This window comes from Helianthus annuus, chromosome 16, assembly GCF_002127325.2.
Source record: "Helianthus annuus cultivar XRQ/B chromosome 16, HanXRQr2.0-SUNRISE, whole genome shotgun sequence".
NCBI classification, from domain to species: domain Eukaryota; kingdom Viridiplantae; phylum Streptophyta; class Magnoliopsida; order Asterales; family Asteraceae; genus Helianthus; species Helianthus annuus.
Genome location: NC_035448.2, coordinates 159824301 through 159832995, shown reverse-complemented (window position 1 = coordinate 159832995; position 8695 = coordinate 159824301). Strand labels below are relative to the sequence as shown.

General features: G+C 38.9%; 1 long non-coding RNA gene across 1 annotated transcript in view; it reads right to left on the bottom strand.

The window, feature by feature from the left end:
• Window positions 1-2938: 2938 nt before the first annotated feature.
• Window positions 2939-8695, bottom strand: part of LOC118488386 — a 31017-nt gene continuing 25260 nt past the window's right edge. The window contains exons 3-4 of the long non-coding RNA XR_004884456.1: window positions 3111-3332; window positions 2939-3029 (exon numbers count right to left, since the gene is read on the bottom strand). This is a non-coding gene — a long non-coding RNA (uncharacterized LOC118488386). The remainder of the gene's footprint in view (window positions 3030-3110; window positions 3333-8695) is intronic.

Below are 8695 nucleotides of genomic sequence, written 5' to 3'. Positions count from 1 at the left end.
CCATGATCAAGTTTTGGCCCATTCTTGATTTGCTCATACAAGAACCTGTCAACATACAAAAAGTAAATCAATTAAATAAATTGTGTTTTACAAACAATTTTTGAAACTAAATTTAAACTTACATCATATAAGCAGTGATAGTGATGACAGAACCAGTCAGCTCATCAGTCAGCTCATCCAATGTAAAAATTGCTTCAGAATCATCCCAATTTAAATATGTGAAACTCTCGTACCCAAATAGATCGTCCACACACTGCAATTTTATAGAATCAACCTTTAAAACTTGTGCGTCAACCACCAATGCAGTCATTGTCAAAACTGCATTGTTTTCAACTCTTAACCTTGGCCTCCTTTGTGCTCTCGTCATCCCCCCTTTGCCTTCGTTCACTTGTACATTCTCTTTTTCATTTTCCACTTTAGGTTCTCTTTTCCATTTTTTTTTCCTTTTTCACTTATTACTTCTTTTCCCGTGACCTTTTCCACTTGTACAATCTTTTGTTCAAGCTCTTTTTCGTTTTCCTCATTAGTTCCTCTTAGTTGTTTTATTTGTTTATTACTTTTTAAATCTTTCACGGGTTTTGTCTTTGGTTTCGCCAACATTTTTTCCTGAAAAAAATATAAATTCTTTAAATTAGACCTCATGTTTATATGCATTAAATTTATGAAAATAATATTACGAAGTCAGAGCATTGAATGACTAGATGTCTTGGCCAACTCAGTATGTGCCCAATTGCATCTCCGACCTCCATAATGAACTCCTCTTCAAGTGGAACTGGTAGTAATGCTTCTCTATGTAAACATATTTCCACCATGACTCGAAGGAACTCCTCTTCATTTGTATCCATCAGTATAGTTCCTTTGGCGACTATGTTTGATGCATTGTCAACCACAAGAAAACATGACATATCCTACAAATATATATATATAGGATGTTACTTCTTGTAGCCAAGACTTGCAATGAATTCTTATAGAACATAAAGAAATTATTTTAAAAAGAAACACTTTTACCCAAGACTTACAAGTGGTTCTTCATCTGGGTTGTCTTCAAGATCTTCATTACCCCATTGGCAACTTTCGGCTTGGCTTCTGATACGTTGTTCACACCTCTTTTTAGTTTCTCTAATTCATCTTCAAGCTTGTTGAGTCGTTTATCATACTTCTTCTTCTCAGTGTCCATGTAATGCTTGACAGTATTGGGTAAATAAAAGTATTGTTGTGGAGTTACAAATTTGCCCATCCCGCGTACATGCCCACGTTGTTCATCAGTACCCAAGGCCTGGGTAAGCACATCATGTGTTCCACATGTGCCCTCTCTAGAATCTGATTCCTTAAGCTTGTCCTGAAATTGGATAAAAGATGTCTATTAATACACTATCCAACAAGTAGGTGTTATAGTTACAGTGTTTCAATCATAGAGGATGTATGTGGAGCAATGATTTCAATAACATAATCAATGTCAAAGGCAGCAAAAGGTCAACTGTAAGTCAGTGGCAGTAATACCAAACAACAGAAGTAGGTCAACACTCAACAGTAAGTCATATGTAAGTCAGCAGTAAGTAAAAAATGTAAGTTAGCAATGGTAATTATGTTGAACCCAGTTGTTACTTGTTATAATTACGTTTATTGGAGGAGGATCAAATACAAACTACTTTGAACCTGAAAACTGTAAGAACTATTTAGATTTTGACAAATGGCACAACTTAAATAGTTTTAATAAGGGTATTTTTGTCATTGACAGTATAAAAAAATGAAAATTCCTAAATTTAGGCTATGAAAATATTAGATTGATTCCAGATTATCATTATCATTCCGTTCCAGATCCTACTTTCACGCAATTTGATTTATCATCTAGATTCGCGAGAGGCCTTTTTCCCTTTTATTCTTCTTCCATCAGGTTTCATTTTGTTTTCTGCTGATATCATTATATTTGTGCTGATATCATTTTTAGTGTGCTGATATTATTTTGTTTGCGCTAATACCCTCAAGTGTTGATATCATTTTGTTTGTGCTAATATCGATCATTTTCATTGTGCTAGTATCATGTTTTTTTACCTTTTACTGTGCTAGTATCATTTTGATTGTGCTAGTATTGTCAGGGGCGGTTCTTAATGGTGTTGTGGCAAGGCCACGGCCCGGGCAAGTTTTTTGGCCATAGTGCTAATTTTCCGCATTTCCATCGAAATTTTTTATATATACTATGTTTGGCCCGGGCTTACCCGGGCGTTTTTTAGTGCCCGTGTCTTTCGGCCCTGACACGTTTAACGGGCAAGATCCGCCACTGAGTATTGTTATCTATGTAATCAAAACCCAATCAGAAAATATAAAAAATACAGAGGACGAATAGATAATAAAAAGGATTTAAGGTTTTTTTTTCTCTAAAAAATTATTGATTACTATACTCCAGCTTTTATGTAACTAATTAGCTACCACAAACCCAAACACCCCTTTATAGTTAGTCTTGGATAGGGATGAGCTCGGTACCAACCGGTACCGAAAATACCGGTACCGTACGGTACCGAATATACCCGATACGGTACCAAATCCTCAAAAGTGGGTACCGGTATCGGTACTGAATATACCCGGTACAATACGGTATGGTTCGGTACCCGTATTTGAGGGTAAGTTTCACAAACAAAGCAACTACTGCCACAAACCAGCCTACTAAACTGACCAAATCAACCTATTGCATTCAACATTTAAACCTCATAGTGTAAGATCAAAGAAAGACTTACAATTCTATCAACTACCACTTGGTCATCTGAGTCGAAACCTCCTATTTTCAGTTCTCTTGCTCGTTTCCACAACATTGCCCTATCAATCTCCTCTTCCTCCAGGCCGGTTTCTTGCATCTAAATTATCAAGAATAACAAAATTGAATTAACGTAAACAAAAAAAAGTGAATTGTTGGGTTAATTGCATTCATACAATCTCAGTAGTGAGTTAGTAGTGAGTCTGGCATATCCCTTTCTGCTCAAATGATGATTGTATTTATGATGTGCGCGGACTTTCTTTGCCTTCTTACTTGTCTCCTGTATTAGAAACATTAAAATTTTTATATAGATAAGACATGGACTACTAAACAAATACAAGCACCAAAAGTTTAAACAAACCTCCCATTGTTTTGAAGTTCTTTGTGCTACAAATAGTTTCTAGTCTTCTTTTTTCAAGAACGGATACTTAAGAGGACGATTAAGTAAACTTTTCTTCTCCTCAGGGTCATCTTTTTGTGTCTCAATGTAATCCCTGTATAGAGTATGTTTGAAGTTTCTCCACTTTGTCCCAATTGATTAAATAGTTTGCTTCCGGCTCTTTGGGTCAACCACAAAATGTGCCTGAAAATACAAAACAAACAATATATTCAAAAATAGGTTAACAATAGGGCTGCACATTTTGACCCGTACCCGTTTCGACCCGAACCCGTTTCGACAACCCGTTCTAACCCGAACCAAAACAACCTTTTTTTCTGAATTGGCCCGTTCTGACCCGCCACCCAACCCGACCTGACTCGCCCGTTCTGACCCGCCACCCAACCCGACCTGACTCGCCCGTTCTGACCCGCCACCCAACTGACCCTACCCGACCCGACCTGAACTGAAACCCGTTCTAACCCGGACCCGTTTCGATCCGAACCAAACAACCCTTTTTATAATTGACCCGTTTTGACCCGAACCCGTTTTGACCCATGACCCGACCCGACCCGTTTGCCAGGTTTGTCTCTAATATTCTATATACATGCATATTAATACATAACTGGTTAACACCACTACTAGAATGTAATACTGATGCTCCTGTTGTAATTTTTTCAGAGAATGGTTCCTTTGGGATACCCTTAACTCTTAGCACCTCATTCTGGTTTAGGGTCAAAATAATCAGACTTGGACTCAAGCAAAGATGGAAACTGACTGTTGAAATAAGTAGAATTTACCAAATGGCAATAATAACTTTAAATAAACATGATTAGGCTCCTTTTATCGCTAAATCTGGTTCCTAATTAAGAAGAGAGTTAATTACACAGATAGTCTTGTGGTTTACCCAAAATATCACCTTTAGGTACTAACTTTTTTTTGTAACAGGTTCGGGTTATATTGTTTCAATTTTGTAACACAGTGGGGTATTAAGGGCAACTGATGTTAAAGATTCTATAAAGTTTGAGTTAAATGATTGTTTTACCCTTAAATAACCAAATTGACCATATATGTAGATAAATCAAATTTAATTACAAGGACCACTTTTGTAAATTTTTAAACAAAATAACAACAGAATGGTTCTTCAATTTCGTAAGAGGACGATCAGATTTTGGATGAAATTCCTATTCATTTGTCAAATGGCAATGAATCTAATAGTTCTATTTCATGCATTATGGATGATCATATTTTAGCTTATACTTTTGATCATGATATTAAATAAAATTTTTATTATTGTTTTCTCAAGAAAGCTCCAATGCTTCAGACTCTCCTCCCTGTCTATATCACAATAATATCCAGTTTTGTCCTTCTAATCCACCTATGGAGGGTGAATGGTTTGAGCAACAACATTGTAGAAAAAGCAGTTGAAATTGAAGAACCATTTTGTTGTTTATTTTGTTTAGTAATTTACAAAAGTGGTCCCTCTAATTAAACTTGATTTATCTACACATATGGTCCCTGTGGTTATTTAAGGGTAAAACAGTCAGTTAACTCAAACTAAATAGAATTTTTAACGTCTGTTGGCCTTAATACCCCCAAAGTCTTACAAAATTGAAACTGTTGGTGCACTTGTGTCTGTACTTTGTCTGTATTCGGTCACGATGTAAACGATGTCCTGATTAGTGTTGTAAGTTGACCAAGTCAACCATCCTCCGGTTTGACTTGGACAACAGTTGGTAAATGTTGAAAGATGTTCTGTGTCGAAGGATAGCTCATCGAAGGATATTGTAGATCCTTCGATGACATCGAAAGATAGGCTTCGAAAGATAGACCTCGAAAGATGATCTTTCGAGGTCCCTGCTTATCCTTCGAATACTTTGTCTTCGATAGATGATCCTTCGGACCATCTATCGGATCCTTCGGACCAGACATCATGAGCTGGGTATAAATACCCATGCAGTGTGTTGTGTTAGTAGAGTTCTGAGAGTGCACACCCGAGAGATAGAGAGACAAGTTGAGAGCTTTCTGTCCGGAACCACACACACACACTTTGAGAGTTTACAAGTTAGGTTTGTAAACATTGTGCTTGTAACCGAAACCTTCATTTGCATTAATACAAGTTGTGTTAATCGGTGAACCCGTGTGTGTTGTGTTTATACTTGCTTAATCTCGGTTTGCTTGCTAGCTTGGATTCCGCACTCGCTAGTGGGTTAGTATAACAAGGTTTGAGGTTCGTCATCCTCTGACAAAAAGGACCTACAAGTGGTATCAGAGCTTGGCTCTTTACCTTGTTTAAAACCGGGTTATTCAAGTTCTTGGTGTGTGTTTGAACACTTGGTTTAACATCCGTTTTTGTTGGTTTTTCTACACTTTTAAACTGGAAAACGTGTTTTAAACTTACCGGGAGTGTTCATAAGTGGGTTGGGTAACTTAAAACTTGTTTTTGAGTGTGTTGGTAATTTCTGGCTATATTCCGGTTAAACTTCCGGTGACTGGTTCTAGGATAAGGTTATCCTTTTTGGGCAATCTTTTCAAAGTTGGTGGGAAAGTTGTCAGCCTGCCATACTCTTTGCCGAAAGTTGACTTACCAACCCATCACCTTTTCACCAACCTATCACATCAACGTCAGTTGTGTCAGAATCTCTCGAAAGGTATCTTTCGACAAGAAAGATCATCTTTCGACAAGAAAGATCATCTTTCGACCATCTTTCGATCAAGGAAGGCTCGAAAGACTAACATCCTTCGACCCATCCTTCGAAGTCTGAAACATATCCTTCGATTAAGGAATCTTTTTGAAAGATAAGTGTCCGAAAGATAGGGATTTATCTCGAAAGATAAGGATCTTTCAAGTGTGAATCTTTCGAGATTTTGAATCTTTCGAAGCCAGTGCTCGAAAGTCAACAGTGATCTTTCGAACACTGTTGATCATTCGAACTAGTGTGATCTTTCGAAAGTCAGCTATACGAAAGATAAGGATATATACTCGAAAGATAAGGATCTTTCAAAAGGGAATCCTTCGAGTTCTTGAATCTTTCGATATTATTGTTCGAGATTCAACAGTAATCTTTCGAGTACTGTTGATCCTTCGAACAATAGTTGATCTTTCGATTGTGGTTAGTTTATTGCTAACAAATTTCTGTGATTTCTAATCTTTCGACCAGGATCCTTCGGCTGTGTGATCTTTCGGAATTCTTACTTAGCATTTATTTTGCTCATTTATCATGAATCCTAATTGGTGGAATCCGGCCCCCGACAGTGGTAAATATACAAGTTCAGGTGTCACTCCCTCATGGTGGGGTACACCGGCGCCAGACAGTGGAAAATACACGTCTACAAGTCTATCGCCTTCATGGGCCGAGTCTCCGGTATCGACATCTTCTCAGGGAAATCAGTGGGCGTTAGTCTCGAATCAAACTCCTAGTATTCAAAGTATCTTACTGAGCGAAAGCGAAACAGGAAGTTTGAATCGACCTCCGAAGCTGATGCATTTAAATGAGTATCCGGGTTGGGCTGACAGATTCCGTACATATGTTCTGGGTCAAAATACAGAGCCGTGGATACGTTTCACCACAGACTTTGATCAAGCTATCGAGGTCGCTGCTTCGACAACTGCTAGTTTTGCCGATCTTCCAGAGGATCAGAAGAAAATCTATGATCTGGAGAAGAAAGCCTACGCCATTCTCACTCAGGCGTTAAGCAAAGACATCTATCATCAATTTGTCAGCTTCAAGACTACAAAGAAGCTATGGGACGGTTTGAAAACCAGGGGAGTAGGAAATGAAGCAACACGTCAATTGCGTCATGATCTGCTCAAGAAAGAGTTCAACTGTTTCACATGCTTAGATAAGGAGTCTTTGGGAGACATGACAAGTCGGTTTTATCATTTGCTTACTGAGCTGAATAATTTTGGTGTTACAACAACTCAAGCAGAAGTGGTGAAAAAGTTTGCTGATGCTTTGCCTCCTCAATGGAGTAGTTTCTTGGAAATCCTGAAGTATAACGGAGTGTTGAAAACTACAAATATCAACGACTTCGTGCAGCTTCTGGAAAACAAGGATCAGGAGGAAACCTTAAAGGCGAAGAGAGTTCCATTGCCACAAAATCCTGAAATGTATTGTGGAACTTCCAATACTTCGTCTGCAAGAACAGGTCCACATGCTCCTTTGCAAACAGCGTTTGTCACAACCACCGATATGTATGGCAATCCGGTGCAAGTTCCTGTTAAGCCACCTCCCACCACAGACATGTATGGAAATCCAATAGAACCACCTCCTCCTCCTCCTGCTCAACAACAACAACGTGCATGTTATGGAGGAACATCATCTGCTGGTCAACAGTCAAAGTCAGGTACCGTACAGCTCGACACGTCAAGCTTCTCTAAAATCAGTGTAGAAGTAGCTAAGGAACACATGGAGCTGCTTAACACTGTAGTGAGCGCGTACTGTGGATTAATAGAAGGTCAGATTGGCAACATTAATCTGACACAAGAAGACTACAGGCAGATTGATAAAGAGGAGATGGACTTGATGGACATCAAGTGGGCCTTTGCGAGTGCTGTGAGAAGAGCAAAGGATTGGATGGAAAGTACTGGCAGAACCAGCTTGGAAAGTAAGCGAGACACCAAGTATGGGTTCGATAAGCAGGCCGTTAAGTGCTTCAACTGTGGTGAAAGGGGTCACTTTAAAAGGGAATGCACAAAGCCAGCTCAGCACGGGAATCAAAACCCCTTCAGAAACCAAGGCAACCAGCAGAACAGAAACAATGAGCGTACATTGGTGCCTGTCAACAACCAAACCAATCGGGCACTTGCAGTTCAGGTGGATGAAGGTTGTGACTGGTCAATCCAGTTGGGTGGTGATGCTCCCGATGGAACAGCATGTTTTGCTCAGGTTGTGAAGAAGCTAGTTCACACCAGTGGTGGAGAATCTTCTGCCAGTGGTGGTGAATCGTCTGAAGATGAAGACTCCTCTGGATACAGTAGGAGTGTTGATGATGAATCATCCAACTCTGGTGATGATCATGTGGGTGAGACATTTAATGTTTCGAATGATGTTGACTTTGATGAACTTTTGGAGGAAACTGCAGCAGAAACTCAAAGAAGATCTATTCTGGTGGATCAAGCTGCTTATACTTCGTCTTCTCTCCATTCAGCCTTTATGGCTAATGTCGACGGTTCATCAAGTCAGGTATGTGTCGATGAACCCACTGCTGTTAATTGTGATGAATGTACTAGGTTGCATGCTAGGTGTGCTGACTTAGAAGGAAACATGTCTGAGTTGCAAGTCAAACATGATGCTTTACAAGCTAGTTTGTTTGACTTGCAAGACAAACATAGTTCCTTGAGTGCTGATTGGTGTGACTTGCAAAGCAAGCATGAGGCTTTGCAAGAGAAATATGATGTGACATTCATCCACAATCAGAAGTTGACTGTGGATCTCTCTAAATGCACAGAAGCCAACATGTTTTATGAAAACCATGAAAAAGAATTTAAGTCAGTAATTGAAACATTAAAGAAAGATAAAACTGAACTGACTAAAATGGTTTCTAGAAAACAAACTGATATTAATTTG